Raw genomic sequence first — 27,065 nt, forward strand, 5'->3', positions numbered from 1 at the left:
GGAGGAACCCTTGAGGCAGTATCTTGAACCAAACATCCCTTTGCTTGAACAAGTGCCATGACAGTGATGGTAGGAGTCTGAGATTTGAGAACAGAACCCAGAGGGTGACTCTGATCCTCTTCCCGTGTGTAATTCCTCCAGCTGTTATCACTGAGAGTTTAGCAATATTCTTATTAGAGGGTATAAAGCCAGAAGAATTGTTTAAGGGTAGTATTTAAAGGTCTTACTATCTACCTACCTCTCCATCTTCATCCTGAAAGCCCACCAGGCACCCAACCCTGCAGCCACAGGAAGCTGCACTCAGTGTGGTCTTTGGCCTACACGGCTGACCTGGTCCCTGTGCCTGGAGGCTCTTTTCTACCTTTTCTACATCTTGTTAACACATATTGTTGTTAAGGCTCATCTCAGGGAGCCCATCCTCTTGGAGGTGGTCCAACTTTGCATTAAGTTAGGCCTAGCTCTTCTGGGCTCACCCAACACCTGGGGATTCCTTCTGTCACACGACTGTGTTATACCCTTTAATTTTCTCATCTCTAGATCACTGTTCTTAAATTTTAGCATTCCTGAGGATCACCTGGATTGCTGGTTGCTACTTCTAGAATAATTGAGTATATTTTAGGTGGGACCTAAAAATGTGCATTTCTAACAAGTCCCAGGTGATGCTGATGCAGCTAGTCCAGGACCAGGACAGCTCTATGAGAACCACTTCTCTAGACAACCAGCCAGCCCTGTGCCTGCAAGCACCAAATTCTGTGTGCATCCTTGTGTCACCAGCATATGTCCAAATGCCTAGCACTTACCCGCTTCCGTAAGTGCTCAATGAATGAAGGTTAGTTCAACAAAACTGAGAAGAACTAGCTAGCATTTATCACGTCACACAATAAAGAAATTGGAGTAACACAAACACAGTTCCTCAAATATGGTAGCCATCTAATAGAACTATGCAATAGGTGAAAAGGAGCTAAAAGCCCTCTTTTTTTTTTTAAGTAGTACATTGTCTGTTCAGCTTTATATAGTAGTTCTTTTTTTTAAAATTAATTGTTTATTTTTGGCTGCATTGGGTCTTCGTTGCTGCGTAAGGTTGCAGCGAGCGGGGGCTACTCTTCATTGCGGTGCATGGGCTTCTCCTTGTGGTGGCTTCTCTTGTTGCTGAGCATGGGCTCTAGGCTCGTGGTCTCCAGTAGTTGTTGCACATGGGCTCAGTAGTTGTGGCTCGTGGGCTCTAGAGTGCAGGCTCAGTAGTTGTGGCGCACGGGCTTTGTTGCTCCATGGCATGTGGGATATTCCTGCACCAGGGATCGAAACAGTATCCCTGGCATTGGCAGGAGGATTCTTAATCACTGCACCACCAGAGAAATCCTTAAAAGCCGTTTCTGATGGGTACCTTATCAACTCACTTTTTACGGTTGTCTCTTGCAAATATGAATAGACACATCGCACAATAGTAAATCAAGCAAAGAACCAAATTAGAGGAATCCAGAAGTACCTAAGGCTTCTGACACAACCACATTCTTTTCCCCAGAAAAGGAGTCAAAGGTGCAATAATTAACCTGAATAAACTTGTAACTGTCTTTACTAAGAGTCTCAACCTTGAATTTGCCTGATCAGTCCCTTGGTTTTGCTCATAACTGCTCACAAGTCCGTGGTCCTTCTCGGGAGGCGGGGTGGGGGGCGGTCCCTCTAACTCCCCAGGTGTCTCCAGCTAGCCTCTTCAGGCTGCATCAGGATGACGGCAATTTTGTTCGTATTTTTTTCCTTCCTAATAACATCACCACTTGGAGCAGCACCGGTACATGTTTTTAAAAACAGTTGTAAATCATATGATATCAGCCTTCTGCTCAGAACCATCCGATGGCTTCTCGCCTTACTCCACATAAAGCCCGAAATCATTAGAAGAGTTCCCAAGGCCCTAGCTCATCTTGCCCCACCGCTACGCACTGCTCCTCTGAATTCAGCTACTCCAGCTCTCGCCCTTAAAACCTCTGCCCCAGCCACGGTGGTCTCTCACTGTTCCCACTTGAGGGACTCTGAACCCTGTCATTCCCTCTGCTTAAAAACTCTTCCCATTAGCAGGTGCCAACTATTCCATACAGGATGGATAGACAACAAGGTCCTACTGTACAGCACAGGGAACTGTATTCAGTATATTCAATATTCGGTGATAACCATAATGGAAAAGAATATGAACAGGGATGTATATGTGTATAACTGAATCACTTTGCCATGCAGCAGAAATTACAACATTGTAAATTAACTATACTTTAATAAATTAAACACTAAAGAAGACTCTTCCCAGATATCCACACGGCTCCCTCCTTCACCACCTATGTGTCTTTACTCAATTATCACCTCCTCAGTGAGGCCTTCTTTGACTCCATTCTAAAATTGCAATTCTCCCTGCAACACTCTCTATGCCTGCCTTATTTGCTTTAGTTTCCTCCCTGGTACTCCTCACCGGGTATTTAGTACGTATTTCACTTATTCATTTGTTTATTATCTCCCCCACTATAATGTAAAGTGCACGAGGGCAGGGACTTTGATCTGTTTTGTGCTCACACCTCGAAGAGATCTTGTGCCTGTGGTGGACACAGAGACGCGCCTCTTAGAACCCCTGTCAAGGGCAGATCTGCTGTACACCTGCAGGAGGTGTGATGAGTGGAAGGCCTCCAGCTGTCACCCTCCTCCTGAGGCCACCACCCCCAGGCTCTGCCTGGTGGGCCCTGACACAGCTCACTGTGACGGGCAACGTGCACCACTGGCCCCGCTCCGTGCGGTGGCTAGAAGTGTCAGGGCCTCTATCACCATTTGACTCCTCCCTCGGCCCAAACCTTCCACAGACGCCCTCTAATAAACATACTGCACCACAGTTCTGTCTCAGCGTCTGCTTCCAGAGACCCCAACGTGTAACAGCACTCAATAAATACTTGTTAAATGAGTGAATATACAAATGAATCCTGTATCAAGAGTGGCCCACCAGGACTTCCCTGGCGGTCCACTGGTTAAGACGCTGCGCTTCCACTGCAGGGGGCACGGGTTTGATCCCTGGTCAGGGAACTAAGATCCCACATGCCACGCAGTGTGGCCAAGAAATAAAAGTAAATAAAGATGGCACTGTAGAGCTTTCTCTCTCTCTTTGCTCTCTATCTTGTGAGGGTACAATAAGACAACCATTGGCAAACCAGGAAGCGGGCCCTCACTAGACACTGGATGTGCTAGCACCTTGAACTTGAACCTCCCAGCCTCCAGAACTGTGAGAAATAAATTGTTAAAAAAAAAAAAGAGTGGGCCTCCCTGGTGGCGCAGTGGTTGAGAGTCCGCCTGCCGATGCAGGGGATACAGGTTCGTGCCCCGGTCTGGGAGGATCCCATATGCCGCGGAGCGGCTGGGCCCGTGAGCCATGGCCGCTGAGCCTGCGCGTCCGGAGCCTGTGCTCCGCAACGGGAGAGGCCACAGCAGTGAGAGGCCCGCATACCGCAGAAAGAAAAAAAAAAAAAAAGAGTGGCCCCACCAATGCCAGGGTTGGGTCCCCAGCTTGATCCCCAAGAACAGAGGAAGTTTAACCTCCGAAGGAGGGATAAAGATATCTGAAGACTGAGGAGTTAACCGCGTAAAGATAGTAGGACATTTCAGGCCGAAAGCCCAGGTCTGTGCCACCAGGAAGCCTGGAAGAAGGCCTAGGTGGCTGAGGCACAGGGGAAAGAGGCAGCGGGATGGAAGGAGAGGAGGAACCAGTGTTCTTTTCTCTTCTCCCATAACAGCCTTTGACGGCCAATCAGCAAAAACCTTGATCCGCACGAAGACTAGAGCCCAAATTCTTAGCAACAAGAATGCTGGCTCCTCATTCCTCTAGGAAAGCAAAGACCCCATGGTAAGTAGAATAATGTCTCGCCAGGATGTCTACATCCTAATCCCTGGAGCCTGTAAAAATGTTTACTTTATATGGCAAAGAGACTCTGCCCATGTAACTAACTTAAGGGTTTTGAGATGGGAGATTATTTCAGATTATCTGGGTGGGAGTATAGACAGGATCTTTGTAGAAGGGAGGTAGGATCAGAGAAAAATCGGAAGACGCTGCCTTGCTGGCTTTGAAGATGGAGGAAGGGGCCATGAGTTCAGAAATGCAGGCGAAGTGTCTAGAAGGTGGCAGAGGTGAGAATGTGATTTCTCCCCTAGACCCTCCAGAAGGAACGTAGCCCCGCTGACATCTTAATGTTAGCCACGGGAAACTAATTTCAGACTGCTGACCTCCAGATCCATAAGATAATAAATTTGCTTTGTTTAAGCCATTAAATTTGTGCTAATTTCTTACAGCAGCGAAAGTAATACAGACCCATTCTTCAGAAACATAATTACCTGATGTTCTCTCCCTCTAGGGAGAGAGAAAATACCTGTCTTCCATATCAAAGATGGATACCCTCCCCCAGAGTGAGCCAATGCCCATTTATGTACAGAGAAATACATATACACATATGCACGCCCTCTAACAAATGTGGCTCTCTAGTGAAGACATAACAGGTTCAATATTCATATCCTTCTGATAACTCAGTGTCGTGAGTGCATGTGTGTGTGTCTATTTGCCTTTATACGCATATACTGACATTTCCAGAGCACCAACTTTATGCCAGGATTATACTTAGCCCTTTAGGTATATTCTTTCACATATTTCTCTTGATACCCATGACAGCCCTGTGGGGTAAATATTACTCTCTGCACCTTACAAAGGAACAAACTTAGGGTCAGCCAGATCAATTGTGGCCAAAACCACAATTCAAATACAGATTGAATGCAGGTCTACCTCTCCCCAAGTCCATCAATCTTCCTCTGAGATATTTAGGGATTCCTCACTACAAGCCTCTTGCTACCTGTTTCCACTATGCCATCCGGCTCCCCTTATTCCTCTCATAGATACACACCCTCTGCTCTCCAAGCACAATGAAATTCTTTCCCCTCCACCCAGCCAGCCTCCTACTACCTGGTCTTCCGTCAGCCATCTCCTACAGGTGGAATTCTCCTCCCTCTCATCTTTGCCTCATTACTCCTGTTCACTCTTCACCACTTGACCTAAACCCAAATGCCTCTGAGAAGCCTTTCAAGTCCTAAAGGGGTGAGGTACACCTGTTGTGTAGTTTTATAGTATTCTGGTTCTTCCACAGTCATTGTACCTATCACATTTCATAAGCTACTGCTTACCAGTCAGTGTTTGCCCCCTTTCTCTGTCCCTACGATGTAACTTCCATGCACTCAAGGATCACTTTGACCTTGCCCACTACTGTACGCTGGGTGCATCAGACTACAAAGCCATTATAGAAACTTAATATTGATTATGTAATTAGGTAGGAGTGAAAATACATCTGCTTTTAGTTGTTATATTAAGTCATACTGCAAATGGGTCTTAGAGCTCTCAACTGTTAACTAAAGGAAAAATGCTCACGTAACGTTTCATTGTTTGTTTGTTTGTTTGTTTTGCGGTACGCAGGCCTCTCACTGCTGTGGCCTCTCCCGTTGCGGAGCACAGGTTCCGGACGCACAGGCTCAGCGGCCATGGCTCACAGGCCCAGCCGCTCTGCGGCATGTGGGCTCTTCCTGGACCGGGGCACGAACCCGTGTCCCCTTCATCTGCAGGTGAACTCCCAACCACCGCGCCACCAGGGAAGCCCTTGTTTGGTATTTTTTAATGATAATCTCAAAGAGCGATTCCCAGGCTTGATCCCTGACTGCATTACACCATTTACTGTGAGTTCTGAGTCATGTAAAGTGATCGGAACGTACATGAAGTTGTCTTATTTCCCAAAGCAAATGGTGACAAAGAAGTCCTTTTTAACTTGTATTCTCTTTCATCAAAGTTAAGACCTTAAGAAAACAGTCTTTTCTGCTGCATTTAGTTGTCACTCTGTGATCTAGAGGGATAAGGATCAAGATTCATATAAAGCACCCTGTGAAAGGAGAAGGAGAAAAACACATGTTCCAGAACACAAAATCCTATCATATCAGTTTAAGCTATGGTATATTTGCTGATCAGTGTTGTGTGGTCTTAAAGACACAGAGGGACATTTCGAGGGTTGGCATTTCAAGAGGATCTGCTGGGATGATTGATGAGTACAGCAAGACCAGAGTAACAACAGTGGTGATAGTCACAGTGATCAATGGCGACACTTCCTGTGCCAGGTACTAGGCGTGGTACGCATTCTATCAATTACTGCTCACCAGCTCCTTAAGAGGAAGCTACAACTGTTATTCCCATTGTACAGATGGGGAAACTGACCTCAGGAAAGACAGAAGTACTAACTCAAACCTACGTACTTTTACTGTAAATCCTGTGTTCTCCATCACTGTGCTAGCTCTTGGCACTGACTAGAGCTTCCTCATCTGCTCATTAACTGCATTTTTTTCCATATCACATCAGTTCTCAAATGTGGGCAGTGACTTCCTTTTAGAGGGTGATTACGCGAGGAAGATTGTCCTTTATGCTGTTTTTAATTGTACGCATACGAATATGAGTGTTTTTGGCTACGGTTTTAAAACAGAAAATTAATATGTTCTAGGAGTAATAGAAAGGAGTAATAAAACAGAGTTGAAATGGGTTCAAACAGGGTTTAGTGACAATGAAGATTTGACCTTAGCAACCGTGCAGAGGAAGAGCCCTCATCCAGAAGAGCTAGTTTCGCTTCCTACGTTAAAGGGTGCTGTGGCAACATAGGAAAAGCACCAGACATCCAGCCAGAGGACCTGGGTTTAAATTCTGTCCCTCCCCGGGCTTCCCTGGTGGTGCAGTGGTTGAGAGTCTGTCTGCCGATGCAGGGGACGCAGGTTCGTGCCCTGGTCCGGGAAGATCCCACATGCCGCGGAGTGGCTGGGCCCGTGAGCCATGGCCGCTGAGCCTGCGCATCCAGAGCCTGTGCTCCACAACGGGAGAGGCCACAACAGTGAGAGGCCCGCGTACCGCAAAAAAAAAAAAAAAATTCTGTCCCTCCCCTACATCTTGTACAAATCTGGGAAGACAGGAAAACATCTACCCCAATGTGCTCATACAAATTGAAAGTATCTACCATACAGGGCTTCCCTCATGGCGCAGTGGTTAAGAATCCACCTGCCAATGCAGGGGACACGGGTTTGAGCCCTGGTCCAGGAAGCTCCCACATGCGCGGAGCAACTAAGCCCGTCACCACAACTACTGAGCCTGCGTGCCACAACTACTGAAGCCCGCGTGCCACAACTACTGAAGCCCGTGTGCCACAACTACTGAAGCCCACGCGCCTAGAGCCTGTGCTCCGCAACAAGAGAAGCCACTGCAATGAGAAGCCCATGCACCACAACAGAGTAGCCCCCACTCACCACAACTAGAGAATGCCCGAGCACAGCAAGAAGACCCAATGCAGTCCAAAATAAATAAATTTATTTAAAAAAAATCTACCATACATATATGGTAGATTTACCATATATATGTATAAAAGCTTAGGATTCAATACAAATGAATTGAGTCTGACTTCACACTGAATTTGAAAAATGACAAATTCCAAAGGGAAGTAATTCTGGCACCTGCGTGTTGCACAAGACTATCAGTGTTATCATCTGAAGTATTTTTCTAGAAGATGTTGGGGAGTGCTTAACAGGTCATACAAAGAAAAGTATTGTTTTCGGTTCAGAGCAATAAGACCAAGATAGCCCCTCAAGGGCAATTATCAAATGGTGCTTGGTATTTTCAAACCATAGCATCAGTGTTCTACAATCCAATACCTATTAAGCTAGGTTTAAATTTTAATTAATAATTGACAGTTTCCAAATTCCTGTCTTGTATCACTGTCGCTTTATGTATATCCTAAGAATAAGCACGTCCTTAGACAATGTTTAACCTGATTTTAAGAATAATTTAACAGCTACTTAGCCCCTCTCCACCCCATCATAAACTTTCTTGTGCAATACAGCATTTGGTATCTCATTTTAGTACATAGCCAGCTTCATTAACATAAGTGTTTCTCCCTTGCAAGTCCCTTAAATCCCTCATTAGATAGAAATACATTTTCCATAAACATAAATGTACTGTGCATCTAATATGTGCGAGATTCCTCTCCAGGCATTTGGCCGGTGGATGGAGAAGAGGGTGTTTCACTAGCAGCTGTTAGAATTACGAAGCTCGGTGTAGCATAACCCACGGTAACAGACCCAGAGAGCATCTATGTATAAAGTTGCTGGTGGGATATGGTACCTTTGGATAAAGGCTTGTCCCTGGGGCTAGGAGACCTGTTCACGCAGAAGGGTCAGAGAAGCTGAAAATGACTGTGCATTCCCACCCTCATGTCACCAACCCCCCAAATCAATAATAACTGCCAGACACCCTGGAGAGAACAGAGGTTGACGTTAGATGAACTCTGAGTGTTCTCCCTGCACTCTCCTCATTCCAGAGGACCCAGATCGCACAGATGTAATGACAAGGGACTGATAGATAAGTTTAAAAGAACAGAAATAGAGCCTCCTGTAGCCAAAATGGAGACTTTTCCAACCATTAGGCACATTTCGGAGAATTTGATAAGACTGGAGACCTGACAGCCACAAGTCACCTGGTTAACTGGTTCTTACTATTTTTTTAAATTGTGTGTTAGCATTTTGCTACATCTCTAAGCCTAGGCTAAGAGATCTGGCAAGATTAAGAAAGTGAATAAAGAGTACAATGCAATATTTAATGTATGCGCTACCAAAGAAATGGGGTTTTCCATGTGTAATACATTATAATTCATGAAAATTGTTAAAGCTTCATCAATAAAATTCTCCGAGATTTGGTTTAGTTATATCTAAGCTGCTTCCAAATGTCTTCTGCCTATAATAAGCAACACGTAGCTTCTTCTAATTTCCAAAGGATTACATATATTACTCAAAAGGCACTAATTCATGCTGGTTTCATAGGCTGGCTCCAATATGACATAATCTTATTCTTTTCCATAAAGCTAACTGATTAAGTTAAAATTACATGTCATTTTGTTGTTTCTGTTGTGCTTTTTAGGTAAACATGCCCACGGATTGGAAAATAAAAAGGCTTTTGTGTACTATGTGCCCCTAAATATGGTCATCTTAAACACTCTAAGACATTACACAGTATAAAGTAGTCAACAAGGTAAATGATGCTTGCAGACACAGCTCTGAGGTTTCGTAACTATGCAGCTCACTGACCCAGATAAAGAATAGCCATTTGGATTTTGCTCCAAAAACTTGTTTTCTTCTCTTTCTCTCCAGGGGTGAAAACTCATATGCACAAGAAATACAATCACAACTTACTTCAAAAACTCCCTGAAACTGCTGACTTCATGGAGGAAGAGAGAATAAAGAGTATCAAAAGGAGGAAAGAGGGAGGAAAGAGAGAGGAAGGCCTTGTAATGACAGCTGAGAACTGAATTCCCTAAGAAATTATGCAGTTAAGCCGAGACTTGTGATTCAGTGTTATTATCACCAACCACCGTTCCCTTGGGGACCCCAGGCATTTGCCAAGATACAGGCTGTGTGCTCTGTCTGCCCCCCAAATAAATGCCTGCTCTCATCCCTGACAGATACACAACAGTCATATATGGAAAATGTTTCTCAAAGAAGCAAGCTCTCTCCACAGAGAGGATCCCTTGGGTAGCAAGGATGTGTCCATATTAAATGTTTATCTGTTTAAATAGTTTAACAAGGCTCATATAAGGACTGCAAATCATGGGACAGGACAAGCCTCACACCAAAAGCCACACATATCCACAAAGATGTTTCTTAGGAAGACAGAATACAGCCACTGAGACACAGACATATGGAATCAATGTATCTCAGTGAGTAATTTGAAAGACATGGTGGGACAGTCATGGATAGCAATGATCAGAGAAAGTCACCAAGGTGGGCCATCTAATGAGAAATAAAGACCTTCTTCACGCTATGATGAGATGTCCTCTACAACACAGACTCCCAAGTTACACAGTTGGGGCAGATCTCTGAGCATCTTTATTCACTGAAATCAGAAGGCTGTTTGTTGATAAGGATCACCAAGGACTGATAAAAAGGCAGATGTCATCACGCCTCTCAGTAAGCTTGCAGCCGGGTCCTACCACCTTGATTTTATCAACTCACCTGGTAACCTAGCATTGGCGTGACATATAAACACATGAATGTTAGGATATCACCCACTGCGTCACAAATTGAAAGGGACATCATCACTAAGGACAGCTGCAATCACAGGTCCCATCTTCATCAAAAGCCAAGCACATCTTAAACCTCAGGTACCATGTGTCATCCCTGTAAACCGCCAGAATGTTAACAAGCTCACTCAGAGACAGCTCGGTACAAATCCATACAAAAAGCCAGAAACACTCAATAAATGTTCTCATAGAAAAATGAATTAAGTGAGAAAATAAAACATAGCCTGGAGAGATTGACAGAGCACAAGTCACTGAGGACCCTGAAGGCCATGCGAAACAATGCTGTTCTTGATTCCAGATTGGCGAGAAACCATTGAAGGGTTTAAAGTAGGGCAGTAACATGGTCCACTTGGCCAGCTTCACAGACGACTGGCTGAGAGGAGAGGATGCATTTGAGTGAAGGGCCTTGTGCACGTGGTGCCATCCCTCCTTTATGAAGCTCATGCCAAAAAAATGATGGATGTACTTTTTTCTGAGAGTCATCCCACCTTGACTGGAAGCTCCATGAGGGCAATATCCCAAGTCTTAACCTCTGACCTCCTCAGTGACTACGTAAATGAACACAACTTAGCTAACTAATGGATGAGCTGTTTACTTGTAAAAATCCTCTAAAAGGGGAGAGAGGAGGCTGAATTGTCTTTTCATACTGGAACAAAATCCGCTCTACAGTAATTACAGATTCCCAAAGCCTTGGTCTCTACAAAACGATTTTCCATCTTGAGATAGCAAGTCAGTGCTGAACCCATGATTTTTTACTCTCTCTGGGAAACTCTACCTTACAGATAATCTTCCCTGTGGTCTTTTCTCTTCTGCTGCTGACAAGGACGCTTCCTTTCCACCATCTCATTAGTCCCACGCATGTACGGATAAAGATTCTCTCCATGACCAAAGTCGAAGCAGGCTCTTTTGAGCCCAACTGGACCCCATCCTTGGGCATGTCCCTTAAGAGCCCAATATTAGCAAGAATCCTAAATGGGTTTAACAAGATTCCCCACCCTCAGTATCTGATCACCCTGACCTGCCTTTACCAAGAATCCTATTAGGTCAGTTTAGCCAGAATCCCCTCTCCTACTGGTGTTTCCTCTTAGTAAGTTTCCATCCACTGACCTCCATCGTGCTCCTTAGCTATAAATTCCCACTTTTCCATGTTGTATTGAGTGGAGCCCAATTTCTCTCTCCTGCCTCTAAACCCCATTGCAGTGGTCTGCATACCTATCACAATATTCCCCCTGAATAGAGTCTGCCTTCCCATTCTTTAACTGTGTCATGAAGACTTATCTCTTTATTAATACACAAGAGAAGTTATTTTCAAAGAGTCTTTCAGCTATCACTGATAATCTAAATGCATATTTTACTTTCATGGACAGGGAGAAGAACTGACACTTTTCAGAAAGATTTCCAGCAAGATTTAAAGAGCAGACAAAAAGGGTTTCTGGTTTAGCGTAAGGTAACAGAAATGTTCGGTGAATGAGAACATCCTATTTAAGGTAAAATTTTTGTTTATCTATGTTTTTTCTCCATCAATGAACAAAGCTTATTTTCCTATACCAAACAAATTCTTTAGAAATACATTTTTAAGCATTCTATAGGCATAAGGATAAAGCAGAAAGTAAAAGATAAATGAGATTACAAGGAAATTAAAATGGAAGGAAAAAAACAAAAAACAAAAACGCTTGGACCAGAAAAATGTCATCATGACTTCAAACAGCTATCACCAATGGGGTGTTAAAGACAAGGTGGCCCAAGGCCCTTATGTTCTGAAAAGAATCATGAGGCTCAGTGCCCAACCCAGGATAACACTTTACTTTGGAATTCCCCATAGCAGAAACCTCTGTAAGCTACAAAAATCCTTTTGTATTTCAGTTTTCCATGGTACCCAAGTGTTCCAGTGAAAATGTCTAATATAGTTTCAGTAGCAGATGACTTTGATGTCTTGGTCTGTTAATATGATAAACTGAAGACCTACCACAATGTCAATCTTAATTACCTTTCATTTTGATAGGTGGCTTTCCAAAAATATATTTGCACATAAAATGCTAACCAATCCATTCACAAAGTTCACCAATCTGGGTCAAATTTTTCTGCCAATCTTGACCATAGATTTTTAATAAAATAAAATGTTTGAAAGACTTAGCGATTAGTGGAAAGACAGGTCATAAGAAGCAAATGAGAGGTTTGGGGTATTTTAACAGCTTTACTGAGACATAAGTCACATACTATACAATTTACCTAATTAAAGGGTAAAAGTCAATGATTTTTTTGTATACTCATAGGGTTACGGAATCTTCATCACAATTAATTTTAGAACATTTTCATCACTCCAGAAAGAAACCCAGAACCCCCAAGTCCCTGTTTCCCCCAGCCCCTGGAAATCACTAATCTGTTTTTAAATATTTGCCTATTCTGTAAAGAGAATCATACAATATGTGGTCCTTCGTGGCTGGCTTCTTTCACTTAGCATGTGTACAGGGTTTATCCATATTGTAGCATGTATTAGTATTGATACTTAATTCCTTTCTGTTGCCAAATAATATTTCATTTGTTTATTCGTCAACTGCTGGACATTTGAGTTGTTTCTACTTTGGAGTCATTATGAATAATGCTTCTATGAATACTTATGTACAATCTATATGTGTAGTCTCTTAGTTATACACCTAGGAGTGAAAATACAGAGTCATATGATAACTGTTTATCACATGTGGAACTGCCAGACTGTTTTCCAAAATGGCTGCACCATTTTACATTCCTACCAGCAGTGTATGAGGAGGATTCCAATTTCCCTGTGAGAACTTTTAATTTCAGGACTCCATGTCTGATATTTGAAAACGTATTAAAATGGAGCTTTAGATAGATATTGAATATCTCAGGAAATAACCTGTTGGCCTAGAATTTTTTCTTGGAATTTTGGACATCATATTTCTCCACCAAATCATATTTTTACCTTCCTCCTTTAAGACAAGATCTATTAAATTCTGTTTAGAAGCATTGGGCTAAAAGACAGGATGGAAAAAGGAGTATCAAGCAGGTTTCTGCTTTTCAGACAAGTATTTCTTCCGCTAAATTAGGCTCAAAACTACACCAACCTCATCTTATGGAGTTTCGTACCTGAACTTCTAGACAATGCCTAGTGTAGCAATTACAAGTTTGAGACTCCATGTTTAGCACCTGCATTACACCTGTTGCACCATTTATTATTATCCAATTAGACTTAAACACACACACACACACACACACACACACACACACACTGCAAGGTTTATTTTTCATCTGTTTTCCTTGCATTTCCTCTACCTCAAGGTTTCTGTGCTGTGATGCCTTGTTTGGTTACAGTACTTCTTTGAACATGTTACGTATATTAGTTACCTGAGATAGATCTAAATCCTTTCTTATCTAAAAATATCTTTCTTTCACTTGAAAGCAAATGATGTTTTGACAGCACAGAGGAGTTGTTTTCTTTGGTAAATTATAGGCACTACTCTTTCTTCTTCTAACATCCAGGGGAGCAAATGAGAAGTCAGAGGCCAGTATAAATCTCTCCCCTTTGAAAATAGCACAGTCTTTCTGTCTGCAAGATTCTAAGATTTCTTCTTTACACTCAAAGCTAAAACATTTTCCTAGGTATGTATCTTTATTAATCCTGCTTAGAACGCTGAGAGCCTTTCCAATCTCTGACTCAAATCTGTCTTTAGCTTAAGGAAAATGTCCACCATTATTTATTTAATCTGCCTCTCCTGTCATTTCCTGTGCCCTCTGAAAGCGTTGTTATTCACTTGTTACATCTCCTGGATCTAACTTCCAAGTATATTCTCTTTACTCTCATAATTTCCATATGTTTGTAGTAATTTCAATCTTTTTTTTTTTTTTGCAATATGTTGGCCTCTCACTGTTGTGGCCTCTCCCGTTGCGGAGCACAGGCTCCGGACGCGCAGGCTCAGCGGCCATGGCTCACGGGCCCAGCCGCTCCGCGGCATGTGGGATCTTCCTGGACCGGGGCACGAACCCATGTCCCCTGCATAGGCAGGCGGACTCTCAACCACTGCGCCACCAGGGAAGCCCTCAATCTATATTTTACAATATTTCTTTCACTTCATCCTCAAGGATGCTAACTGAAGTCTCTATAAATGTCCACCCTCTCTTTCAATTAAGATTTTAGTTCCAAAGCCATAAACATAAGTGTGGATGAGTGTGTATATGTGACTCTGCCATTGTGAAATCTATGTAAGTTCTCTATCATTTGCTTGTTCACAGTGTAATGTCTCTTTAAACAGTGCTCTTTAGCAAGAGGTCATTTTTCCTACTGTTTTGCTTACTCTCCCTCTCTCTGGCTGCAAAGTCCAAGTGAACATGTTTTGTTTTCTCAGAACCAGCTCTGCCCATAGGCAGGCGGTGTATCAGCTCACCACTAGTCCCAGGAAAAGGCAGCAGGAGCAAAACTCTCTCCTCTGGTTTTCTCAGCTATGAAATCACAACCTTCCTGCTTCAGTAATAAAGCCATCTCAGCCCACTTACATAATAATGATGCAACCCTTTCACTAATAGGAATGCCAGGCAGCTCTTCCAAGAGCCATCCTGAGGACACGGTCCCTCATTCTGAGGGTTCTACCAGCTGAGCCCCAAACCCTAAGTCTAGGTGACAGGGCTACCTCCTTCCAGATCTAGAGCTTGAAGCCTATTTCTCACCTTTCAGTCCCTCATTCTGGCTACCCTGGTAGCTTCTTGACACAGGAGAGGTAAAAATAATATTATTAAAAATAATAGTAATAACCAATATTTCTGGGACACTTCTTGTAGAACATTTAGTAATAAACTGGAGAAGCTTTTTTCCTTGGAGTACTTATTTATTCTTCATTAGTCAGCTCAAATGCATACAGCTCAAACAGTCACTGTGTCTCTACAAATAAAATAAGGCAGAGTTGGAAGAAATTACAAAGTGGCATGGCAACATTTTAATGCTTCACTACTGAAGATTTAGATAAACCTCACACAGTGGAAAAAATCCAAGCAAAGGTGCACATTCAGAGGCTCGAGAGGACATGGCAATCAGTGTCTTAGAAAGAATCAAAGCTTTGTTATCAGACAACCTTGATATGGAATCCCTAGTATAAATTTTATTTTTCTGCAGCTCAAACCCCCTCACTTGTGAAATGGAGCCCAGAAGACCTCCTGCACAGGCTCTTTGCAAGGAATGAATGAGAAAACATCTTTAGGACCCGACGTAGAGCAGGTGCTCAAAAAGGGTCAGCGCTTTGTTCAAATTTTTTGTTTTTTAAAACAAAGCCTCCCATGAATCCACTGTCTGCTTTGTTCTAACACAGAGCCCCGCACTCCACCATAGTATAAACTCCCCGGGGGTTAAAAATGTTGTCCATCTCATGCACCATTGCACTCCCAGGTCTTAGAACAACCCCTAGCACTCACTAAAACTTGCGGAATGTTGAACAGGAATATCAGCTAATGTTGGTAGACTGTCTTGGTTTAAAAAGAACATTAGCGGGCTTCCCTGGTGGCGCAGTGATTGAGAGTCCGCCTGCCAATGCAGGGGACACGGGTTCGTGCCCCGGTCCAGGAAGATCCCACATGCCGCGGAGAAGCTGGGCCCGTGAGCCATGGCCGCTGAGCCTGCGCGTCCAGAGCCGCAATGGGAGAGGCCACAACAGTGAGAGGCCCGCGTACCGCAGGAAAAAAAAAAAAAAAAAAGAACATTAGCATTCACTGTTTCACGTGAGCAGCATCACAGTCTCGTTATTATTTTCTCCTTTTGTTACATGCAGAAGCCAAAACTCAGGAAGGTCATGTGACTTGTCCAAGAAAAGCACAGAGAAGGACATTCAGTCTTCAGATCCCTAATCCGTCCGTGATCTCCACTCTTGATTGTGCTACCACACACTCTGGTACCAGCCACTCGGGCAGAGAACTTACTCTGTTGCCTCGACCCTGGGGGGAACGAGTTCCAGTATAATTTCTATCTTTTTGTGAAAAACAACCTCCTGTAGTGGGTCACGCAAGGCCCAGGACCTAAATGATGCAGAATGTCCATCATCATCAGCCCAGCATTCTCATTCTTTTCAGCAGCACAAAACTGGCCTCGGGCAGCTGAGAACACAGATGCTTCACAATCACGAATTAAATTTTCCAGATCCCAGGAGAAAAACACTAGCACCAGCCTGGTGAGCTCAGACACAAAAAAGGTTTCAGGACAAGTTACTCCAGGCCAAATTTATTCACAGACCTGGAGGGAACTTCAGAGATCCTTTGTCAAATGAGGAAAGTGAACGCCTTAATTTTAGAGAGGAGGATACTGATTTCCAGAGAGGGTGAGTCACCTGCTCAAGGTCACACAGCAGGTTGGTAAAGGAACTGGAACTAGCTAGCACAGGTTTCTAGCCTCTCAGATTATAACATCATCATCACCCTCAGAGCCCAGGGAATGTGAGGATGAGTTGGCGATGCTGACTGACGGTGCAGCTGCCGATAGCTCTGTATCCCATAATGAACGCTCCCCGCGGGTCGAGCCCTGTGTGCTACACGTTCCACACATTTGATCTCATTAAATCTTCTATTAGTTTCATTCACATACGAGCTTCAATTAAAGCAAGTCGGAAAGAAAAAACTTGCCCAAAGGCACATAGCTAATAAGTACTGAAATCAGCCGACCATTCTCTCCCCATATTAACAATTCTAAGAGTGAGCAAAAAAAAAAAACAAAAAAACAACAACAAAGAAAAAAGAAGACAAACCGAAAAAACCCTGTCATCTGCTTCCTTCTAGACGATAAGGTGATGAATCAACTAAAGTAGTATGTTTTTAAGACTACTGGCTTGCTTGACTGGACTTTCTTCAAGACCCTCACCACACTATTATGTGCCTATCCCGACCAACCCCTCACCTTGTAAGACCAGCCTTAAAAGTCACCCAGCCCCAGGGCTAAAATACTTTAAATATCTTCCTCTGACCTCTGTCTTCTGAGAGGCTGTGAAGACTCCTATAAGGTGATGTTCCCTTTCCTGCCTGAGGTCTGATAAACCTGGCTTGGCTTTATCTATATGTGATTCTGGGAGGCTTCTGAGGCAACTACCTCAGCAGGTGGCAGAACGGAAGCTCAAACCCGGATGTGCTGAAATACAGACTCCGTGCTACTGACCATTACATTCTATCGCCCCTTCAGCAACTACTACTTTGTAGCTCAACTCAAACTCTGCCTTTCCCTAATGAGCAAAGTCACATTCAAAGGCTCCTACCTCTTCTTTCCAATATATCCTGTGTTCAGTGTTATCAAAGCATATTCTTCAGTGTATCTATCCCTCCCCACTGTCAACAGACTATATGTCATGAGAACAAGAGTTACGCCTTCATTCACACATTCACTCACTCATTCATTCCCTTACCAAGTATCTTTAAAGCACCTGCTATGTGCCAGGTTCTGTGCTAGGTGTTTATTCGTGATTTTATTATCATCATTTCAGCACAGAGAAGGCATTCAATATATATTTATTTTCAAACTGAACGGAGAGTTGACTGGATGGATAGATGGGTGGATAGGGCTATAAAATGATCCTACTTTGTAGGAACAAGCTTAAGACACCCAGTGTTGGGCTGGGGTGCCTCTTCCCCCCTGACAGGTCTTGTAGACTCTTGTTGGCTATGAAATGAAAGGAGGAGCACACGTTGCTTTTTTCTTCCTAATATAGGAGAGGCAGCTGACAGATCCCCAGAGAATAATGCCAGAAAAATGAGACTCTGGTCCACTTCTTCCCACTGGAAGTGCTACAGCCCAACAGCTGGAGAAAAGGGATTCGTGCCAGTAGCCTGATCACGTGACTCAGTGGGGCTGCAAGGTTCCCTTGAACATTAAGCGCACCATTTCTCCCCTCATTCAGAGTGACCAGTGAAGCGAGTCAGCAGCTTCCCAGGCTTACTGCACGCCTCCTGCTTCTCACCCACCTCACCCCAGCCCCCTCCAAACAAACACAGCAAAATGAGAGAGCAGGATTTCAGGAGAGCGCTGAAGTCGATGTCTCTCTGCTTTCTCCAAATGACTGTAAAGGTGACAGGGACACAGCACCAGCCAGTGCTACAGACCCAATGATAGAGAGCAACTAAAGAGATCACTGCAAAAATTCCTATAGTCCTGCAATGCCTCCTTTTTTGCTTCCCTCCTTCATGGTCACGAACAAAGAGGCTTTGCAGAAAACCACACACGATGGAGAGTTCCAAAAATGTTGTTTTCCCCCCATCTCTTGGGATGCACTGTGGTCAGTGGTTGCTGAGAATATTAGAGAAGGGGGGTCAGTGTCCATGACCTTTACCCACACACTTCTTCAACCTCCACCTCAAGGAGACATGAAGGAGAAGCTCAGTGCGCCACCACCTCCCTCCCTAAGACCAGATGCAAGGGGGCGGCCCGTCACCACCTGCCTTTTTCACACTCAAACATGGTTTTGTTTATGAGGCTAAGGGAAGAATGGCTATCCTGGGTATGAGCCACTGATAGAGAAGAAAGCAAAGAAGAATAAATCTCCAAAAAAAAAAAAAAAAAACTCTAAACAAAACAGCAAGAAACTAGCTCAGAACTTCAGCAGAGGTAACAGAGGTTAAAAGTAAATTCTGACTCTGGTTTCCTGTAGGGATGCAGTCAGCTGAACCAGCACTGCTCTCTCCCGTACAGGAAAAGGAAAACAGGCAATTTCCTAATTTTCTTCATAAATTCAGAGGACCGAGGTCAGAGGGCAACCAATTAACCCAGAACTTTAAAAAAGAGAGGGGCTTACAAACAGAGGTGGGACACCAGCGCTTGCTTTCCAGGGAGGACACCTAAAATGTTTCACAAATTATTAAAGGCCTAATGCGGGCTAGGGAGAGGGGAATCCCAGGGGCAGCAGGTACAAGAGGAATTCCCACCCACCTGTGGGCTTTTCTCCTGGAAAGTAAGATTGGCAAGGGGCCTGAGAAAGCATCCCTTGAGGTCTTGGGTAGAGAAGAGCAGCCTCAGACAAAGGCAGGAGGCCTCGAGTCCCTGCCCAGAACATCCTTCTCAAGGCATCCAAGTCTTCCAGCGCTGGGGGAAGGATGACAAACTCTGTCCCCAGGGCCACATTGTGACTGCCACATACACTAAGGCGCCTCGTCCTTCATGGGCTTCTTCCTTCATTTAAAAAAATATTGAGGGGCTTCCCTGGTGGCACAGTGGTTGAGGGTCCGCCTGCCGATGCAGGAGACACGGGTTCGTGCCTCGGTCCGGGAGGATCCCACATGCCGCGGAGCGGCTGGGCCCGTGAGCCATGGCCGCTGAGCCTGCGTGTCTGGAGCCTGTGCTCCACAACGGGAGAGGCCACAACAGTGAGAGGCCTGCGTACCGCAAAAAAAAAAAAAAAAAAAAAAAAAAAAAATTGAAAATTATATTTTCCCACTGTGTTGGTATAAAAGTGAAAATAATCCAAGCTGGATACATTATTCTATATTTATTATTATCATATTCATGTTCTCTAATGATTTGGAATAAATGAAAGCATTGGTGGAGAACCCTAAAAGTATGATGTGTTCTAGACACTGCATACTGGGACTAGTGGAAAAGTCAGCAGGGTTGACACCTTCAGGCAATGGGAAACAGCCACTGCAGCTGGGGGAAGGGAACAGAAAAAAGCCCCCGACTCCTCAGAGAAGGACTGATCTACAGCTGAGGGCTCAGCAGGAGTTCAGGGTCACGTTGGAGATGCAGGGACACTATCACAACCACAGAAGTCCCACGTCCAAACGCAACTAGCCTAGCCACCTAGCAAGTAACAGCAGCCTATGGCCAAGAGCATGGAGGAAACCCTCTCTGTGGGAAAGGGCAAAACTGCAGGAGGCACAGTTCCCTGTGCTATACAGTAGGTCCTGAACTCTGCTCAATATTCTGTAAGAACCAAAATGGGAAAAGAACTTTAAAAAGAACACATACATGTATATGTATAACTGAATCACTTTGCTGTACACCTGAAACTAAAACATTGTTAATCAACTAGGCCCCAATGGAAAATAAAAATTTTAAAAACAAACAAACTATAGGGTGGAGAACAGATCAGCTGTTGCCAAGGGTAGGGGGTAGGAGACGCATTGGCACAGGTATGGACATTAGGGGGCTTTTCGGTGGGGACGTGGAATGGAACCGTCCTCTGCCTCATTTGTGGCTGTGGATACAGGACTCCACGCATTTATCAAAACTCAAAAAACTATACACCAAGAAGAGTGTTTTTACTCTCCGCATATAAGTTAATTAATTTTCATTTCATCGAGCTAGAGATGCACTTGGCTGCTCCCTTCATGTAGCGTCCTACATTCAGCAGCCTCCCCCCTGCAGCCTTTCCCAGGCACACTGTTGTTTCCACACAGCTTGCTCATCAAGAAGGAAAAATGTTAAAAGAAAAATAAGACAAAGGTCCCCAAATGAAAATTTTAAATATATCTTATTAATAGAAGTGCTGTTTGGGGCTGAGACAAGGTGAGTTTTGAGGAGAATATAAAACTTTTAAAAACATAGGATACATTCTTATACTAATTACAAAGTCTCCCTGTGTTACTATTCATTTATTGCTTGGATAAAGAGATAAAGTGAAATTATTAATGTGTCTCTGCCATAAATAATTAACCTCATCATGGGAGAAAGCGGGAAAGCTGGTTTAAAAAAAAAACACTCCTTCTAATAGTAATTGATACTTATCTCCTCTGTCTCTCTATTAAAAGCTGCTCATAACACTTATTACTGTCATGAGGAGAACGAATACTTAATCCATCATAATTCCAGACAATTTATCCATATATTGGCATGGGGGCATATATTTGTCATTCATAAAACAGGAGCTCCAATAAATCACTCAGGAAAGACTGCCATTCAAGTGCCTTCTCCTCATGTTTTAGCTTAAAGGAAGAGGTCCTTGACGCCATGATGATCAATCAAATCCCCATGCAGGGATTGGACCCATTAACAGATTTCAGATTTGAGTAAGTGTTCTCTGCCCCATCAGTTCAGGAATGTGACCCTCTGTTTATTCATGAGAAAGACACACTTCCCGAGTCTCACTGGCAAGAGGCTGTTGATGGAGCGATTTTACCAATAATAATTCATGTCTTACTGGCTCTTGCCCTCAGCTGCTCATACAGGATCTCGGACCTGCTGTAATGCTTCACCTGGGGAGTCCGAAGCCTCCACCCCTGAGTTATCTCACAAGAGTTCAGGGTCCAAACTGTCAGTTACTGTCACTATGAGGTGCCCACATGCCTCCTCCCCTGATGCAGCCGTGTCTTCTGCCCATGAAGACCCTAGAGAGCATCGCATCACTACCACTGCTGGTGAGACCCACCATGAGTGACCGAGCCCAGGTATCCATCCACGGCCCCCTAAGCCACCAGCCCCCAAGGTACTAGATGCCATTCTCCACCCTCCTCACGCCACTCTGATTCCCACCATGTCACCCAAGCAGCTATTTGCCCACCAGCTCTAAGCCCCTTATGATAACACCTTCTTTACATTCTCCCTAAAAATCTCCCCGCTGGGCCAAGCTGGCACAGACAAATGCTATACTTTTCATACCACAGTCCTCCCTCCAACCCAGGCCCTCAAACCTCTATCAAGTTTTTTTTTTTTTTTTTTTTTTTTTTTCCCCCAGTACGCGGGTCTCTCAACGTTGTGGCCTCTCCCGCTGCGGAGCACAGGCTGCGGACGCGCAGGCTCAGCGGCCATGGCTCACAGGCCCAGCGGAGATCTTCCCGGACTGGGGCACGAACCCGCGTCCCCTGCATCGGCAGGCGGACTCCCAACGACTGCGCCACCAGGGAAGCCCTCTATCAAGCTTTTAAAAAAATCTTTTATTTGCTCACGCAAGTTCCTTGATTTCTTGTTCTTTTTTTACTGTGATAAAATACACAAAATTTACCACTGTAGCCTTTTTTAAAGGTACAGTTCAGCGATATTAAGCACATTCATATTTTTGTGCATGTATCACCACCATCCATCTTCAGAAATCTTTTCACCTTGCAAAACTGGAACTCTGTACCCATGAAACACCAACACCCTGCCCCTAGCCACTGGCGACCACCATTCGACCTTCTGTCTCCATGACTTTGACTGCGTTATGTATCTCATGTAAGTGGAATCATACAATATTTGTCTTTGTTGCTCGCTTATTACACTTCGCATAATGTCCTCAAGGTTCAGCCAGGGTTTTCCTTTGCTTTTTCAAGAAAAAACAAAACCCCAATGCAAAACCACTTCACAAAACCTGTCCAACAGTTCACAAGCTACGTCTGAATTTCCACTTGGGCCCAAGGTGAGATGCGTACCTCACAAAGCCTTATATAACAAACCTCTAGATTTCAGATCCAACTTCTAATACCTTTCCCAGAGCCACCAACATCTCACCACTCTCTAGCTTACCCATAATTTTGAGGGTTAATGAGCAGAAACAAGTCAATTAGTGATAGGATACCTTCTTTTCTACTGTTCTTCCTTCATAAAAGAAGACATCCCAACTCACTGCTTTTCAGTCTGCTATGTAATTTCTGAGGTTCACATCCTGCTATTTTATAGCACGTTCCCATCAATCATCTGACATCAGCTTCACCGCAACCCTATAAAATAAGGCAGAATGAGTACTATTTCAAACACACCTGAGGAAAGTGAGGCTTAAAGAGGTTAAATAACTTGTCTGAGGCCATACAGTAAATCTGTGTCTGAGTCTAAACTAGGCAGCTTGTATCCACAGAACATTTCTTCCATCTGCTATAACTCACGACATCTGTCTTGGTAGGAGGTTATGATCGAAAGGGCATTAAAATATCCTACAGTTGTTCCAAGCCTCACACCCTCATTTCTTTCTTTCTTGCCCCCCCCTTTTTTTAAATGGGGTATTTAGATTTCTCATGCTAAGAAAAAGGGATGAGTCTCATTGAAGAAACTTATTTCTCAGCATCTCTAGCTAGAGCAGCAGTCTGAAGGCAACCTTTCATGTAGCTTCCTGAGCAAAAGAAGTTCAATGCATTGCTACTATTTCCTTATAAATGTAAAATGCTTATTATCAAGCTCTAAGCTCATTTACCATATTCAATAAAAAGTAGTTTCTCAGAGTTTTTTCTCAGTTTTTATAATTTACTTTAAAGAAATTATCTTATCTCAATCTACACAGGCAATTCTAGTACAAATAAAAAACTGTCATTGCAAACAGAACACTCTACAAATCCTTTCTGACATCTCTTGGCAATTAACCCTATGACACAGAGATGTTATCATAAATGAAATACTAAATGTAAGCATAGTCAGGTCCGTGATTTATATATTGAATTTTCAATATTCTGGAAAATAACTTCCCTTTTCTACCTTTCAGTTTTCTCTTCTGTTCATCAAGGGGATCAGACTCGGCCACCTCAACTGTTCCATAATTCAAAGCTGACAACCCTTCTAGAAATCTTAATAGTCTGATTATTACTGCAATGTCCACTAGGTGGCAGACGAGGCAACCTGGCAGTAGTCGGAAAAGAATGGCTAAAGTTCTAGCAATTCTGGGGGCTGCTCCAAGGACAATTTGAAATGTGGTCTCATCATTTTACAGATGAGGAAACTGAGACCCAGAGTAGTTATATACCACTTTGCCTTTTTCTCTGAAACAGCAAGCAATATACTTAAACTCCACAGTTTGCTCACCTGTAAGATGGGACTAACTGCTTCTACCTAGGTCTGAGTTTATAATGAGAGGGCATATATGAAAACACCTAACACAGTGCCTAGCCATGGTATATGCTGAATAAAAAGTATCCGTCACTATTTTTACTTAAAGAGTTATTGCCAGAACTAAAAAAGAGAAAGTAGATTTTCTGAGATGTCAGAATTATAACGACGTTTAAATTATTAATAACTTGGGAGAGATCTTACCATCTTGCATTTTGCCACTTTTTATAGGTAGTTGCTTCATCTGAGCTGCATGCTCTATTATTTAAGGTGTGTATTCCCTTTCTTTCCTTCTTCATCTTCCTGAGGAGCATTACTACTTCTTTAGAGGACTATTTTTGCAAATTTTAAGTTTCAAATTTCTCTACCAATACCTATGAATATCCACCTTAAATTTGCTGTCACTTGTTGTTCAGTTGATTGAACTTGACAGGCATCAAAGGAGATATGATAAACTGGCTTTAGGATTGAAACCAATAGCGTTAATACCGAATATCTAATGGGAGCTTACTCTATAGCAGACCTTGCACTAAGGGCTCTCTCTGTGTGAATACACTTTGATTCTTACACAAAACTTTGAAGGAGGTACTTTTATTACTCTCATTTAGAGATGAGGAAATTGAAGCATAGAATCTACACAGAAATGTAATACATTCCACTGCATAGCACAATGTTCCCAGCAACCCTGGAATTATTCTTGCCTTTAATAAAATACATGAAAATTGTTCATTTCAAAGATCAGACTCTTTCAAACAACCTCCCTTCCCTCAGTTAGGAAGCTGGTACCATTTCAAATTACTCTGTAGGCCAGCAACAAGAATAACATGAACCAACCTACCAATATCACAGTGTCATCCTGTCTCAAGCATTTTCTCAGACTCTCTACTTATTTCTTTTCTTAATGAGATTATTTATAATATTTGTAATTTATATTGTAATTTTATAATATTATATGTAACTAAGGAAAACTATAAATATGTATAATATTTAATAAAGAACATCATTTTTCACCAGCTGATGTGTTTTCCTATTTTTGTTTTAGGGCAAAATACTAAGAATAATCACCTCATAAAGCCCCTGATTTCCTAGCCCAGTGCCCTCAATCAATGCTGTGATTGCCCCCAAATCCCAGAGATCTAATCAGATCTTCATACAGCCCTTGGATCAAACAAACAACTTCTCTTCTTTGTTCCCCAGCCTGCGGCCACAGTGCATTGTTCTCTCCTCCCTTCCCTTCCCAAACAGAGTAAGCTCCTTGAGAAGAGCGATAACATATTATACTACTTATGTTTTCCCTGGGCCTCCTAATACACAAACGCTTCCTGATTTTTTTTTAACATCTTTATTGGAGTATAATTGCTTTACAATGGTGTGTTAGTTTCTGCTTTATAACAAAGTGAATCAAATATACATATACATATGTCCCCATATCTCTTCCCTCTTGCGTCTCCCTCCCACCCTCCCTATCCCTCCCCTCTAGGTGGTCACAAAGCACCGAGCTGATCTCCCTGTGCTTCCCACTAGCTAGCTATTTTACGTTTGATAAGTGTATATATGTCCATGCCACTCTCTCACTTTGTCACAGCTTACCCTTCCCCTTCCCCATATCCTCAAGTCCATTCTCTACTAGGTCTGTGTCTTTATTCCCATCTTACCCCTAGGTTCTTCATGACATTTTTCTTTTTTTCTTAGATTCCATATATATGTGTTAGCATACAGTATTTGTCTTTCTCTTTCTGACTTACTTCACTCTGTATGACAGACTCTAGGTCCACCCACCTCACTACAAATAACTCAATTTCGTTTCTTTTTATGGCTGAGTAATATTCCATTGTATATATGTGCCACATCTTCTTTAGCCATTCATCTGTCGATGGGCATTTAGGTTGCTTCCATGTCCTGGCTATTGTATATAGAGCTGCAATTAACATTGTGATACATGACTTTTTTTTTTTGCAGTATGCGGGCCTCTCACTGTTGTGGCCTCTCCCGTTGCGGAGCACAGGCTCCGGACGGGCAGGCTCAGCGGCCATGGCTCATGGGCCTACCCGCTCCACGGCATGTGGGATCTTCCCAGACGGGGGCACGAACCCGTGTCCCCTGCATCGGCAGGCGGACTCTCAACCACTGCACCACCAGGGAAGCCCCTATGACTCTTTTTGAATTATGGTTTTCTCAGGGTATATGCTCAGTAGTGGGATTGCTGGGTCATATGGTAGTTTATTTTTACGCTTCCAGATTTTGATAAGACAATAAATGACCAAAATAAGAAATATTAGGAACTTAAATGATCTAAGATCTTGGCTTAGATCCAAAGCCCCAAATTTGTCAACTATTCACCCCTTTCTTATTAAATATGTTGTCCAAGAAAACATGTAAGTTGTTGTGAAGCATAAGCATAGCAAGACTTCCTTCAACACTAAAATATAAAGATTGTGTGGAGTTCAACGAAACACTGAATAAGCCTTTACTATGTGTGATGAACTAGGCCACGTGCTGGTAACTCAAAGGTGAGACACAGTCCTTCACTTCTGGATTCAAATCCAGAAATTTGAAAAATAAATAATTTAAATGATATATGTGAGTAGAAGGATAGGGTCTTGTGGTCCCTTTACTCCTTTGTCCTTTTTCATCTTTGCCCCTGGTGAGCAACGTTATGCTATGAAGGGGAATAAGTACTAAGGACTCATGGGTCAAACTGGGCCCCTCTTACTTAGATGAGGGACAACACCAAGAAAAGACTAATGCAGACTTAAACACATGGGAAGGGGCAAGATGCAGCTGGGAGCAATAGAGATGAAAGGAGAGGTTTCCAGATACCCAAGGAAAACAGCTTTGACAGTGACTGAAAAATGACTTAGGAAAGGGGAAAGAAATATGCATATGCTGAATTTCAGGCATATTGGCATTCAGCTGCAAACAAGAACAGGTTCTTAGTGGTTACAGACTGAGCCTGCCAATTGCACTTGCCACTTGAATATTACAGCAAATATATATCAGTAATGCTCAAGGTTGATATAAAATACAGAAGTAATATTGAAGAGGGAGTTGGTAATGTGGTTCTAAATACCAGATGATGGGGGTTTACCCAACTCAGGATGGGATGGAATGGAGTGGAATGCATCTTACATTAATTCATATCATCCTAAACCTTACAGCTGTCACCACAATGTAGAAATTTTAGCCATCAAAAGAGTCCACTTCAAACCTCACCA

The sequence above is a fragment of the Mesoplodon mirus genome, assembly GCF_964341445.2.
Source record: "Mesoplodon mirus genome assembly, chromosome: 12".
Taxonomy (NCBI): Eukaryota; Metazoa; Chordata; class Mammalia; order Artiodactyla; family Ziphiidae; genus Mesoplodon; species Mesoplodon mirus.